Source organism: Ambystoma mexicanum, chromosome 2q, assembly GCF_040938575.1.
Source record: "Ambystoma mexicanum isolate Mex_15411 chromosome 2q, UKY_AmexF1_1, whole genome shotgun sequence".
Classification (NCBI taxonomy): Eukaryota; Metazoa; Chordata; class Amphibia; order Caudata; family Ambystomatidae; genus Ambystoma; species Ambystoma mexicanum.
In genome coordinates this window covers 322,516,999-322,532,504 of record NC_090924.1, presented here as the reverse complement: position 1 = coordinate 322,532,504, position 15,506 = coordinate 322,516,999, and the positions used below count along the sequence as shown (strand labels likewise).

Sequence of the window (15,506 nt, the reverse complement as noted above, 5' to 3'; positions counted from 1 at the left end):
CTGTGCCACAAAGTTCTGGGCACTGAGCTCTGCAGTTGTTCCCCACAAGTCGCGAAGCGCCACAGATTTACTTTCTCAGAGTGGCTAGTTACTGATACCCCACCTCGACCACTGTATTTTCCCTAGATACTTGCTACTGTGGAGTAAGCAGGGCTAAGAGAGAGGGAGAGGGGATGTGCCTATGCAAATCACCTGCCAGGATCCTGCCTGGTACGTCATTCCATCTCACCAGCTGACATCTGGCCTGCGGCAGGTAATTTGGAGAACAGACATATACGGACAGGCCACAAAGCAAATGCTGGGCTGTTGATTGAGGATCCCTTTAGCCATGTCTCCCTAAGTTACCGAGCTCCAGAAAAATTCCACCCTTAGCTCTCATAGAGAGGTCCTTGGCCGATTGTGGCCGATCGGGGCAGTGAAGGGTCGGGGGTGACTGTACACTGCCTCACCTTTTCACTGCTTTCTACACTGGTAATGCTTTTGCAGAAGTGGCCTGTACAAGTGATTCTGTTCTGCGCTGTGTGAAAGTGACATTTATCCACTGACATTAACCAAACTACATGCGCTGCTCAACTCACATACATGCAGAGAAATCATTTTATGTTTTTTGGGGAAGGTCTAGAGGGTCCTGCTGATGATTTATTAAGCTGTCTGCTACTCTTTCTTTTACATAGAGTCTTCGCAGCCAAGGAATGTTTAAGGCATACGGTATGTCCCTCGCTTACAATGAAAACAGAGGTACATAGGAATGGGTCTGTTAAGAGATTAAACAAAAAGCCTGGGAAATGTCGAAACTGGTAGTATTTGGACTTACAATAAACGGACTCGCAGTCAAATGTGCTATCCGTTGACCCACTGACCCCCTTACCTTTTGTGTAATACTTTTGCTCTCAGTAGGGCTGTCCAAACTTCCCTTCTTAAAGCGGCTTTCTTATAAAAAATCCTAGAACTGCTTTTTGTGGCACACATGCCTCATATCCCGTTGCTCTTGATAAACTCACATCATCTCCCACCAGTACAAGCTGTAAAAGATTTCCTGGGCTTATCCAAGCAAACTAGATTTGGGTCGAAGGTTGACCAATCCTAAAATCAGCAGCAAAGTTAACATTGAAATCAGCCTCAGAATCTCTTAAAGGATGGTCCAACATTTGTTGCTTACAGGGATCAATTGGACAGCCTCTGGAACTGGTGCCATAAGCCACCTCCTGTTCTGCCTTGTCCTTGATACAGGCCATGGGCCCACATACACTCAGAGGTACAGAGTTGTTCTCATGTCTATGGGTCTATTGTGATGTTCTCAGGCTTGCATCACCCAGCCATTGTGATGGGGAGGGGGTTGGTGTCATTTTGCAAGCACCCTGGAGCATGAATCTTTAAATATAATTGGCATTAAACCAACCCCTTTAGGACCAGATTAATACAGCAGCAAAGAATGCTTATTCACTGTTGTTTGCCTCTTCATTTCATACCACCCGATATCTAAATGGTGTTTTGACTTTCTGCCCTCTGACATAAGGACATTTGGTATGGCAAACCTTTGACTGGAGGTCCTAATCAATGGTTTGATTGACTCTCCCTTTGCGCTTACTTCAGCAACACATGTACTAATATTGGAATGATAATGGGAAAATTAAATTGGCCCCTGCTCTAAAGGATGGCACGCACATTCGTAAAGCATTCACTATTTTTTGCACATGACAGGACAGAAACTTTCTTAATTTGCAAGGCTTTATTTTTTTAATACATCTTTTTTAATGAAGATTGAAATTGTATGTTCATACATATTACACGACAACACAATACATTTTGAGCCAAATTCAACACTAATGCCTCAGGAGCCTTTTACTTGTGAGTCCTATTGACTGAATGGACAGCCCCGTCGCCTTCAATTTCTTGGCTTGCACTTTTAGAAGTGGCACGCGTCTTTTGTTTTTTTTTATCCCATTTTACCAAACTCAGTATTATCACTTTCCCCCTTGTTGTGCACTCCAGCGTAAACTGCTTTAAGGTGCTATTTGCAAACATCGCTCTGAACTACAGCTTTACTTGCTTCTAGGCCTTAATCTTTAATTGGAGCGGAGCGTTGTACTCCGGATTTGGCTGCTTTTAGTTTGAAAGTTACAGAAATCAAAAAAGAAATCAACAAACAGTTTCATTGTGAAATACCATTGTCACAATGTGCTGCAGTGCATGAAAACTTAAAATGAATGGTAGGGAGAGAAAGAGGAAGAGTGAGAGGGAAAGGGAGGTTTGTGGGGGGGAGAAAGAGTGAGGGCGGGAAGGAGGGAGGGTAGGAGGGAGGGGGAGTGAGAGAGACTGAGAGAGAGAAAACAAAGAAAATATGATATTTGGGGGCTATGTGTTTGCATGGAAAAGATTTTAGGCTTTAAATCAAGTGGAAAGGGGCTCATTGGCTGGTATCTCAGCCTGTTGATGCTTTGTTGAGTTGCTTGGAACATGCAAGGAAGAAGACCTGAAGCACTCCCGACCAGGTTGCATGTCTCTACGTTACTGAAATCCCACAGACCTCCTCCCTGTGCCACAACGTTCTGGGCACTGAGCTCTGCAGTTGTTCCCCACAAGTCGCCAAGCGCCCCAGATTTACTTTCTCAGATTGGCTAGTTACTGCTACCCTAACTCGACCACTATATTTTCCCCAGATACTTGCTATTGTGGAGTAAGCAGGGCTAGGACAGAGGGAGAGGGGGTGTGCCTATGCAAATCATCTGCCAGGATCATCCCTGGGACGTCATTCCATCTCACCAGCTGACACCTGGGCAGCAGCAGGTAATTTGGAGAACAGAAATATTCGGACAGGCCACAAAGCAAAGACTGGGCCGTTGATTGAGGATCCCTTTAGCCATGTCTCCCTAAGTTACCGAGGTCCAGAAAAACTCCACCCTCAGCTCTCATAGAGAGGTCCTTGGCCGATCGTGGCCGATCAGGGCAGTGAAGGGTCAGGGGTGACTGCACACTGCCTCACCTTTTCACTGCTTTCTACAGCGGTAATGCTTTTGCAGAAGCGGCCTGTACAAGTGATTTTGTTCTGCGCTGTGGGAAAGTGACATTTATCCACTGACATTAACCAAACTACTTGCGCTGTTCAACGCACATACATGCAGAGAAATGATGTTATGTTTTTTGGGGAAGGTCTAGAGTGTCCTGCTGATTATTTATTAAGCTGTACTCTACTCTTGCTTTTACATAGAGTCTTCCCTGCCAGGAATGTTTAAGGCATACTGTATGTCCCTCCCTTACAATGAAAACTCTGTTGAAAACACAGAGGTACATAGGAATGGATCTGTTAAGAAATGAAACAAAAAGCCTGGAAAAATGTCGAAACGGGTAGGATTTGGACTTACAATTAACGGACTCACAGTCAGATGTGCTATCCCTTGATCCACTGACTCCCTTTCCTTTGTGTAATCCTTTTGCTCTCACTAGGGTTTTCCAAAGTGGCTTTCATATAAAAGATCCTAGACCAGCATTTTGTGGCGCACATGCCTCATATCCCATTGCTCTTGATAAACTCACATCATCTCCCACCAATACAAGCTGTAAAAGATTTTCAGGGCTTAGCCAAGCAAACTAGACGTGGGTCGAAGGTTGAGCAATCCTTAAATCAGCAGCAAAGTTAACATTGAAATTAGCCTCAGAATCTCTTAAAGGATGGTCCAACATCTGATGCTTGCAGCGCGCGATGGGGCAGCCTGGGTGCTGACACCTTAAACCATCTCCTGTTGTTGCCTTGTCCTTGATCCAGCCATGGGTCCACATACACTCAGAGGTACAGAGTGTTTCTCATGTCTATGCGTCTGCTGTGATGCTCTCATGCGTGCCTCACCCAGCCATCGTGATGGGGAGGGGGTGTCAATTTGCAAGCACCCTGGAGCATGAATCTTTTTATCTTTAAATATAATTGGCATTAAACCAAACCATTTAGGACCAGATAAGTACAGCAGCAAAGAATGCTGGTGTATTGCTGTTTGCCTCTTAATTTCATACCATCCAACATCTAAATTGTGTTTGGTCAAACGTTTGCCATATCAAATGTCCTTATGTCAAAGGGCAGAAAGTCCAGAGGTCCTAATCAATGGTTTGGTTGGCTCTCCCTTTGCGCTTGCCTTAAGGCGTCAGCACCAGAGGCTGCCCGATTGCACCCTGCAAGCAATCAATGTTGGCCCATCCTTTAAGAGATTCTGAGGCTGATTTCAATGTTATTTTTGCTGCTGATTTAAGGATTGCTCAACCTTTGACCCACGTCTAGTTTCCTTGGCTATGCACTTGACATCTTTTACAGCTTGTATTGGTGGGAGATGATGTGAGTTTATCGGGAGCAACGGGATATGAGGCATGTGGGCCATAAAAAACAGGTCTAGGATTTATTTTTTATATGAAAGCCTCTTTAAGTAAGGAACTTTGGAAAACCCTGCTGAGAGCAAAAGGATTACACAAAAGGTAAGGGGGTCAGTGGGTCAAGGGATGGCACATCTGACGGTGAGTCAGTTTATTGTAAGTCCAAATTCTACCTGTTTCAACATTTTTCCAGGTGTTTGTTTAATTTCTTAACAGATCCATTCCTATGTGCCTCAGCAACACATGTACTAATATTGGAATGATAATGGGAAAATGGAATTGGTTCCTGCTCTAAAGGATGACACGCACATTTTTAAAGCATTCACTATTGTTGGCACATGACAGGACAGAAACTTTCTTAATTTGCAAGTCTTTATTTTTTAATACATCTTTTTTAATGAAGATTGAAATTGTATGTTCATGCATATTACACGACAACACAATACATTTTGCGCCAAATTCAACACTAATGCCTCTGAAGCCTTTTACTTGTGAGTCCTATTGACTGAATAAACAGCCCAGTCCCCTTCAATTTCTTGACTTGTACTTTTAGAAGTGGCACGCTTCTTTTGTTTTTCAATCCCATTCTACCAAACTCAGTATTATCTCTTTCCCCCTTGTGCACTCCAGCGTAAACTGCTTCAAGGTGCTATTTGCAAACATCGCTCTGAACTACAGCTTTACTTGCTTCTAGGCCTTAATCTTTAATTGGAGCTGAGCATTGTACTCCGGATTTGGCTGCTTTTAGTTGGTTGATTTCTTTTTTGATTTCTGTAACTTTCAAACAGTTTCATTGTGAAATACCATTGTCACAATGTGCTGCAGTGCATGAAAACTTAAAATGAATGGAAGGGAGAAGAGGAAGAGTGAGAGGGAGAGTTAGCGGGGCGGGGGGAAAAGAGAGAGGACAGGAGGGAAGGCAGGAGGGAGGGAGGGAGGTAGAGAGAGATAAAGAGAGAGAAAACAAAGAAAATATGGTATTTGGGGACTATGTGTTTGCATGGAAAAGAGTTTAGGCTTTAAATCAAGTGGAAAGTGGCTCTGTGGCTGGTATCTCAGTCTGTTGATGCTTTGTTGAGTTGCTTGGAGCATGCAAGGAAGGAGACCTGAAGCACTCCCAACCAGGTTGCATGTCTCCAAGTTACTGATATCCCACAGACCTCCTCCCTGTGCCACAAAGTTCTGGGCACTGAGCTCTGCAGTTGTTCCCCACAAGTCGCGAAGCGCCCCAGATTTACTTTCTCAGAGTGGCTAGTTACTGATACCCCACCTCGACCACTGTATTTTCCCTAGATACTTGCTACTGTGGAGTAAGCAGGGCTAAGAGAGAGGGAGAGGGGATGTGCCTATGCAAATCACCTGCCAGGATCCTGCCTGGTACGTCATTCCATCTCACCAGCTGACATCTGGCCTGCGGCAGGTAATTTGGAGAACAGACATATACGGACAGGCCACAAAGCAAATGCTGGGCTGTTGATTGAGGATCCCTTTAGCCATGTCTCCCTAAGTTACCGAGCTCCAGAAAAATTCCACCCTTAGCTCTCATAGAGAGGTCCTTGGCCGATCGTGGCCGATCGGGGCAGTGAAGGGTCGGGGGTGACTGTACACTGCCTCACCTTTTCACTGCTTTCTACACTGGTAATGCTTTTGCAGAAGTGGCCTGTACAAGTGATTCTGTTCTGCGCTGTGTGAAAGTGACATTTATCCACTGACATTAACCAAACTACTTGCGCTGCTCAACTCACATACATGCAGAGAAATCATTTTATGTTTTTTGGGGAAGGTCTAGAGGGTCCTGCTGATGATTTATTAAGCTGTCTGCTACTCTTTCTTTTACATAGAGTCTTCGCAGCCAAGGAATGTTTAAGGCATACGGTATGTCCCTCGCTTACAATGAAAACAGAGGTACATAGGAATGGGTCTGTTAAGAGATTAAACAAAAAGCCTGGGAAATGTCGAAACTGGTAGTATTTGGACTTACAATAAACGGACTCGCAGTCAAATGTGCTATCCGTTGACCCACTGACCCCCTTACCTTTTGTGTAATACTTTTGCTCTCAGTAGGGTTGTCCAAACTTCCCTTCTTAAAGCGGCTTTCTTATAAAAAATCCTAGAACTGCTTTTTGTGGCACACATGCCTCATATCCCGTTGCTCTTGATAAACTCACATCATCTCCCACCAGTACAAGCTGTAAAGGATTTCCAGGGCTTATCCAAGCAAACTAGATTTGGGTCGAAGGTTGACCAATCCTAAAATCAGCAGCAAAGTTAACATTGAAATCAGCCTCAGAATCTCTTAAAGGATGGTCCAACATTTGTTGCTTACAGGGATCAATTGGACAGCCTCTGGAACTGGCGCCATAAGCCACCTCCTGTTCTGCCTTGTCCTTGATACAGCCATGGGCCCACATACACTCAGAGGTACAGAGTTGTTCTCATGTCTATGGGTCTATTGTGATGTTCTCAGGCTTGCATCACCCAGCCATTGTGATGGGGAGGAGGTTGGTGTCATTTTGCAAGCACCCTGGAGCATGAATCTTTAAATATAATTGGCATTAAACCAGCCCCTTTAGGACCAGATCAATACAGCAGCAAAGAATGCTTATTCACTGTTGTTTGCCTCTTCATTTCATACCACCCGATATCTAAATGGTGTTTTGACTTTCTGCCCTCTGACATAAGGACATTTGGTATGGCAAACCTTTGACTGGAGGTCCTAATCAATGGTTTGATTGACTCTCCCTTTGCGCTTGCTTCAGCAACACATGTACTAATATTGGAATGATAATGGGAAAATTAAATTGGCCCCTGCTCTAAAGGGTGGCACGCACATTCGTAAAGCATTCACTATTTTTGGCGCATGACAGGACAGAAACTTTCTTAATTTGCAAGGCTTTATTTTTTTAATACATCTTTTTTAATGAAGATTAAAATTGTATGTTCATACATATTACACGACAACACAATACATTTTGAGCCAAATTCAACACTAATGCCTCAGGAGCCTTTTACTTGTGAGTCCTATTGACTGAATGAACAGCCCCGTCGCCTTCAATTTCGGCTTGCACTTTTAGAAGTGGCACGCGTCTTTTGATTTTTTTTATCCCATTTTACCAAACTCAGTATTATCACTTTCCCCCTTGTTGTGCACTCCAGCGTAAACTGCTTTAAGGTGCTATTTGCAAACATCGCTCTGAACTACAGCTTTACTTGCTTCTAGGCCTTAATCTTTAATTGGAGCGGAGCGTTGTACTCCGGATTTGGCTGCTTTTAGTTTGAAAGTTACAGAAATCAAAAAAGAAATCAACAAACAGTTTCATTGTGAAATACCATTGTCACAATGTGCTGCAGTGCATGAAAACTTAAAATGAATGGTAGGGAGAGGAAGAGGAAGAGTGAGAGGGAAAGGGAGGTTTGTGGGGGGGAGTAAGAGTGAGGGCGGGAAGGAGGGAGGGTAGGAGGGAGGGGGAGTGAGAGAGACTGAGAGAGAGAAAACAAAGAAAATATGATATTTGGGGGCTATGTGTTTGCATGGAAAAGATTTTAGGCTTTAAATCAAGTGGAAAGGGGCTCATTGGCTGGTATCTCAGCTTTTTGATGCTTTGTTGAGTTGCTTGGAACATGCAAGGAAGAAGACCTGAAGCACTCCCGACCAGGTTGCATGTCTCTACGTTACTGAAATCCCACAGACCTCCTCCCTGTGCCACAACGTTCTGGGCACTGAGCTCTGCAGTTGTTCCCCACAAGTCGCCAAGCGCCCCAGATTTACTTTCTCAGATTGGCTAGTTACTGCTACCCTAACTCGACCACTATATTTTCCCCAGATACTTGCTATTGTGGAGTAAGCAGGGCTAGGACAGAGGGAGAGGGGGTGTGCCTATGCAAATCATCTGCCAGGATCATCCCTGGGACGTCATTCCATCTCACCAGCTGACACCTGGGCAGCAGCAGGTAATTTGGAGAACAGAAATATTCGGACAGGCCACAAAGCAAAGGCTGGGCCGTTGATTGAGGATCCCTTTAGCCATGTCTCCCTAAGTTACCGAGGTCCAGAAAAACTCCACCCCCAGCTCTCATAGAGAGGTCCTTGGCCGATCGTGGCCGATCAGGGCAGTGAAGGGTCAGGGGTGACTGCACACTGCCTCACCTTTTCACTGCTTTCTACAGCGGTAATGCTTTTGCAGAAGCGGCCTGTACAAGTGATTTTGTTCTGCGCTGTGGGAAAGTGACATTTATCCACTGACATTAACCAAACTACTTGCGCTGTTCAACGCACATTCATGCAGAGAAATAATGTTATGTTTTTTGGGGAAGGTCTAGAGTGTCCTGCTGATTATTTATTAAGCTGTACTCTACTCTTGCTTTTACATAGAGTCTTCCCTGCCAGGAATGTTTAAGGCATACTGTATGTCCCTCCCTTACAATGAAAACTCTGTTGAAAACACAGAGGTACATAGGAATGGATCTGTTAAGAAATGAAACAAAAAGCCTGGAAAAATGTCGAAACGGGTAGGATTTGGACTTACAATTAACGGACTCACAGTCAGATGTGCTATCCCTTGATCCACTGACTCCCTTTCCTTTGTGTAATCCTTTTGCTCTCACTAGGGTTTTCCAAAGTGGCTTTCATATAAAAGATCCTAGACCAGCATTTTGTGGCGCACATGCCTCATATCCCATTGCTCTTGATAAACTCACATCATCTCCCACCAATACAAGCTGTAAAAGATTTTCAGGGCTTAGCCAAGCAAACTAGACGTGGGTCGAAGGTTGAGCAATCCTTAAATCAGCAGCAAAGTTAACATTGAAATTAGCCTCAGAATCTCTTAAAGGATGGTCCAACATCTGATGCTTGCAGCGCGCGATGGGGCAGCCTGGGTGCTGACACCTTAAACCATCTCCTGTTGTTGCCTTGTCCTTGATCCAGCCATGGGCCCACATACACTCAGAGGTACAGAGTGTTTCTCATGTCTATGCGTCTGCTGTGATGCTCTCACGCGTGCCTCACCCAGCCATTGTGATGGGGAGGGGGTGTCAATTTGCAAGCATCCTGGAGCATGAATCTTTTTATCTTTAAATATAATTGGCATTAAACCAAACCATTTAGGACCAGATCAGTACAGCAGCAAAGAATGCTGGTGTATTGCTGTTTGCCTCTTAATTTCATACCATCCAACATCTAAATTGTGTTTGGTCAAACGTTTGCCATATCAAATGTCCTTATGTCAAAGGGCAGAAAGTCCAGAGGTCCTAATCAATGGTTTGGTTGGCTCTCCCTTTGCGCTTGCCTTAAGGCGTCAGCACCAGAGGCTGCCCGATTGCGCCCTGCAAGCAATCAATGTTGGCCCATCCTTTAAGAGATTCTGAGGCTGATTTCAATGTTATTTTTGCTGCTGATTTAAGGATTGCTCAACCTTTGACCCACGTCTAGTTTTCTTGGCTATGCACTTGACATCTTTTACAGCTTGTATTGGTGGGAGATGATGTGAGTTTATCGGGAGCAACGGGATATGAGGCATGTGGGCCATAAAAAACAGGTCTTGGATTTTTTTTTTATAAGAAAGCCTCTTTAAGTAAGGAACTTTGGAAAACCCTGCTGAGAGCAAAAGGATTACACAAAAGGTAAGGGGGTCAGTGGGTCGAGGGATGGCACATCTGACGGTGAGTCAGTTTATTGTAAGTCCAAATTCTACCTGTTTCAACATTTTTCCAGGTGTTTGTTTAATTTCTTAACAGATCCATTCCTATGTGCCTCAGCAACACATGTACTAATATTGGAATGATAATGGGAAAATGGAATTGGTTCCTGCTCTAAAGGATGACACGCACATTTTTAAAGCATTCACTATTGTTGGCACATGACAGGACAGAAACTTTCTTAATTTGCAAGTCTTTATTTTTTAATACATCTTTTTTAATGAAGATTGAAATTGTATGTTCATGCATATTACACGACAACACAATACATTTTGCGCCAAATTCAACACTAATGCCTCTGAAGCCTTTTACTTGTGAGTCCTATTGACTGAATAAACAGCCCAGTCCCCTTCAATTTCTTGACTTGTACTTTTAGAAGTGGCACGCTTCTTTTGTTTTTCAATCCCATTCTACCAAACTCAGTATTATCTCTTTCCCCCTTGTTGTGCACTCCAGCGTAAACTGCTTCAAGGTGCTATTTGCAAACATCGCTCTGAACTACAGCTTTACTTGCTTCTAGGCCTTAATCTTTAATTGGAGCTGAGCATTGTACTCCGGATTTGGCTGCTTTTAGTTGGTTGATTTCTTTTTTGATTTCTGTAACTTTCAAACAGTTTCATTGTGAAATACCATTGTCACAATGTGCTGCAGTGCATGAAAACTTAAAATGAATGGAAGGGAGAAGAGGAAGAGTGAGAGGGAGAGTTAGCGGGGCGGGGGGAAAAGAGAGAGGACAGGAGGGAAGGCAGGAGGGAGGGAGGGAGGTAGAGAGAGATAAAGAGAGAGAAAACAAAGAAAATATGGTATTTGGGGACTATGTGTTTGCATGGAAAAGAGTTTAGGCTTTAAATCAAGTGGAAAGTGGCTCTGTGGCTGGTATCTCAGTCTGTTGATGCTTTGTTGAGTTGCTTGGAGCATGCAAGGAAGGAGACCTGAAGCACTCCCAACCAGGTTGCATGTCTCCAAGTTACTGATATCCCACAGACCTCCTCCCTGTGCCACAAAGTTCTGGGCACTGAGCTCTGCAGTTGTTCCCCACAAGTCGCGAAGCGCCCCAGATTTACTTTCTCAGAGTGGCTAGTTACTGATACCCCACCTCGACCACTGTATTTTCCCTAGATACTTGCTACTGTGGAGTAAGCAGGGCTAAGAGAGAGGGAGAGGGGATGTGCCTATGCAAATCACCTGCCAGGATCCTGCCTGGTACGTCATTCCATCTCACCAGCTGACATCTGGCCTGCGGCAGGTAATTTGGAGAACAGACATATACGGACAGGCCACAAAGCAAATGCTGGGCTGTTGATTGAGGATCCCTTTAGCCATGTCTCCCTAAGTTACCGAGCTCCAGAAAAATTCCACCCTTAGCTCTCATAGAGAGGTCCTTGGCCGATTGTGGCCGATCGGGGCAGTGAAGGGTCGGGGGTGACTGTACACTGCCTCACCTTTTCACTGCTTTCTACACTGGTAATGCTTTTGCAGAAGTGGCCTGTACAAGTGATTCTGTTCTGCGCTGTGTGAAAGTGACATTTATCCACTGACATTAACCAAACTACTTGCGCTGCTCAACTCACATACATGCAGAGAAATCATTTTATGTTTTTTGGGGAAGGTCTAGAGGGTCCTGCTGATGATTTATTAAGCTGTCTGCTACTCTTTCTTTTACATAGAGTCTTCGCAGCCAAGGAATGTTTAAGGCATACGGTATGTCCCTCGCTTACAATGAAAACAGAGGTACATAGGAATGGGTCTGTTAAGAGATTAAACAAAAAGCCTGGGAAATGTCGAAACTGGTAGTATTTGGACTTACAATAAACGGACTCGCAGTCAAATGTGCTATCCGTTGACCCACTGACCCCCTTACCTTTTGTGTAATACTTTTGCTCTCAGTAGGGCTGTCCAAACTTCCCTTCTTAAAGCGGCTTTCTTATAAAAAATCCTAGAACTGCTTTTTGTGGCACACATGCCTCATATCCCGTTGCTCTTGATAAACTCACATCATCTCCCACCAGTACAAGCTGTAAAAGATTTCCTGGGCTTATCCAAGCAAACTAGATTTGGGTCGAAGGTTGACCAATCCTAAAATCAGCAGCAAAGTTAACATTGAAATCAGCCTCAGAATCTCTTAAAGGATGGTCCAACATTTGTTGCTTACAGGGATCAATTGGACAGCCTCTGGAACTGGTGCCATAAGCCACCTCCTGTTCTGCCTTGTCCTTGATACAGGCCATGGGCCCACATACACTCAGAGGTACAGAGTTGTTCTCATGTCTATGGGTCTATTGTGATGTTCTCAGGCTTGCATCACCCAGCCATTGTGATGGGGAGGGGGTTGGTGTCATTTTGCAAGCACCCTGGAGCATGAATCTTTAAATATAATTGGCATTAAACCAACCCCTTTAGGACCAGATTAATACAGCAGCAAAGAATGCTTATTCACTGTTGTTTGCCTCTTCATTTCATACCACCCGATATCTAAATGGTGTTTTGACTTTCTGCCCTCTGACATAAGGACATTTGGTATGGCAAACCTTTGACTGGAGGTCCTAATCAATGGTTTGATTGACTCTCCCTTTGCGCTTACTTCAGCAACACATGTACTAATATTGGAATGATAATGGGAAAATTAAATTGGCCCCTGCTCTAAAGGATGGCACGCACATTCGTAAAGCATTCACTATTTTTTGCACATGACAGGACAGAAACTTTCTTAATTTGCAAGGCTTTATTTTTTTAATACATCTTTTTTAATGAAGATTGAAATTGTATGTTCATACATATTACACGACAACACAATACATTTTGAGCCAAATTCAACACTAATGCCTCAGGAGCCTTTTACTTGTGAGTCCTATTGACTGAATGGACAGCCCCGTCGCCTTCAATTTCTTGGCTTGCACTTTTAGAAGTGGCACGCGTCTTTTGTTTTTTTTTATCCCATTTTACCAAACTCAGTATTATCACTTTCCCCCTTGTTGTGCACTCCAGCGTAAACTGCTTTAAGGTGCTATTTGCAAACATCGCTCTGAACTACAGCTTTACTTGCTTCTAGGCCTTAATCTTTAATTGGAGCGGAGCGTTGTACTCCGGATTTGGCTGCTTTTAGTTTGAAAGTTACAGAAATCAAAAAAGAAATCAACAAACAGTTTCATTGTGAAATACCATTGTCACAATGTGCTGCAGTGCATGAAAACTTAAAATGAATGGTAGGGAGAGAAAGAGGAAGAGTGAGAGGGAAAGGGAGGTTTGTGGGGGGGAGAAAGAGTGAGGGCGGGAAGGAGGGAGGGTAGGAGGGAGGGGGAGTGAGAGAGACTGAGAGAGAGAAAACAAAGAAAATATGATATTTGGGGGCTATGTGTTTGCATGGAAAAGATTTTAGGCTTTAAATCAAGTGGAAAGGGGCTCATTGGCTGGTATCTCAGCCTGTTGATGCTTTGTTGAGTTGCTTGGAACATGCAAGGAAGAAGACCTGAAGCACTCCCGACCAGGTTGCATGTCTCTACGTTACTGAAATCCCACAGACCTCCTCCCTGTGCCACAACGTTCTGGGCACTGAGCTCTGCAGTTGTTCCCCACAAGTCGCCAAGCGCCCCAGATTTACTTTCTCAGATTGGCTAGTTACTGCTACCCTAACTCGACCACTATATTTTCCCCAGATACTTGCTATTGTGGAGTAAGCAGGGCTAGGACAGAGGGAGAGGGGGTGTGCCTATGCAAATCATCTGCCAGGATCATCCCTGGGACGTCATTCCATCTCACCAGCTGACACCTGGGCAGCAGCAGGTAATTTGGAGAACAGAAATATTCGGACAGGCCACAAAGCAAAGACTGGGCCGTTGATTGAGGATCCCTTTAGCCATGTCTCCCTAAGTTACCGAGGTCCAGAAAAACTCCACCCTCAGCTCTCATAGAGAGGTCCTTGGCCGATCGTGGCCGATCAGGGCAGTGAAGGGTCAGGGGTGACTGCACACTGCCTCACCTTTTCACTGCTTTCTACAGCGGTAATGCTTTTGCAGAAGCGGCCTGTACAAGTGATTTTGTTCTGCGCTGTGGGAAAGTGACATTTATCCACTGACATTAACCAAACTACTTGCGCTGTTCAACGCACATACATGCAGAGAAATGATGTTATGTTTTTTGGGGAAGGTCTAGAGTGTCCTGCTGATTATTTATTAAGCTGTACTCTACTCTTGCTTTTACATAGAGTCTTCCCTGCCAGGAATGTTTAAGGCATACTGTATGTCCCTCCCTTACAATGAAAACTCTGTTGAAAACACAGAGGTACATAGGAATGGATCTGTTAAGAAATGAAACAAAAAGCCTGGAAAAATGTCGAAACGGGTAGGATTTGGACTTACAATTAACGGACTCACAGTCAGATGTGCTATCCCTTGATCCACTGACTCCCTTTCCTTTGTGTAATCCTTTTGCTCTCACTAGGGTTTTCCAAAGTGGCTTTCATATAAAAGATCCTAGACCAGCATTTTGTGGCGCACATGCCTCATATCCCATTGCTCTTGATAAACTCACATCATCTCCCACCAATACAAGCTGTAAAAGATTTTCAGGGCTTAGCCAAGCAAACTAGACGTGGGTCGAAGGTTGAGCAATCCTTAAATCAGCAGCAAAGTTAACATTGAAATTAGCCTCAGAATCTCTTAAAGGATGGTCCAACATCTGATGCTTGCAGCGCGCGATGGGGCAGCCTGGGTGCTGACACCTTAAACCATCTCCTGTTGTTGCCTTGTCCTTGATCCAGCCATGGGTCCACATACACTCAGAGGTACAGAGTGTTTCTCATGTCTATGCGTCTGCTGTGATGCTCTCATGCGTGCCTCACCCAGCCATCGTGATGGGGAGGGGGTGTCAATTTGCAAGCACCCTGGAGCATGAATCTTTTTATCTTTAAATATAATTGGCATTAAACCAAACCATTTAGGACCAGATAAGTACAGCAGCAAAGAATGCTGGTGTATTGCTGTTTGCCTCTTAATTTCATACCATCCAACATCTAAATTGTGTTTGGTCAAACGTTTGCCATATCAAATGTCCTTATGTCAAAGGGCAGAAAGTCCAGAGGTCCTAATCAATGGTTTGGTTGGCTCTCCCTTTGCGCTTGCCTTAAGGCGTCAGCACCAGAGGCTGCCCGATTGCACCCTGCAAGCAATCAATGTTGGCCCATCCTTTAAGAGATTCTGAGGCTGATTTCAATGTTATTTTTGCTGCTGATTTAAGGATTGCTCAACCTTTGACCCACGTCTAGTTTCCTTGGCTATGCACTTGACATCTTTTACAGCTTGTATTGGTGGGAGATGATGTGAGTTTATCGGGAGCAACGGGATATGAGGCATGTGGGCCATAAAAAACAGGTCTAGGATTTATTTTTTATATGAAAGCCTCTTTAAGTAAGGAACTTTGGAAAACCCTGCTGAGAGCAAAAGGATTACACAAAAGGT

General features: G+C 44.2%; 3 non-coding genes across 3 annotated transcripts; all 3 read left to right on the top strand.

The window, feature by feature from the left end:
- The first annotated feature begins 1,580 nt into the window (after window positions 1-1,580).
- LOC138570636 (U6 spliceosomal RNA) lies at window positions 1,581-1,689 on the top strand. Its single transcript, XR_011303673.1, has one exon. It is a non-coding gene; the product is annotated as a U6 spliceosomal RNA (small nuclear RNA).
- Window positions 1,690-7,104: 5,415 nt separating this feature from the next.
- LOC138570810 (U6 spliceosomal RNA) lies at window positions 7,105-7,211 on the top strand. Its single transcript, XR_011303836.1, has one exon. It is a non-coding gene; the product is annotated as a U6 spliceosomal RNA (small nuclear RNA).
- Window positions 7,212-12,626: 5,415 nt separating this feature from the next.
- LOC138570635 (U6 spliceosomal RNA) lies at window positions 12,627-12,735 on the top strand. Its single transcript, XR_011303672.1, has one exon. It is a non-coding gene; the product is annotated as a U6 spliceosomal RNA (small nuclear RNA).
- The last annotated feature ends 2,771 nt before the right edge of the window (window positions 12,736-15,506 follow it).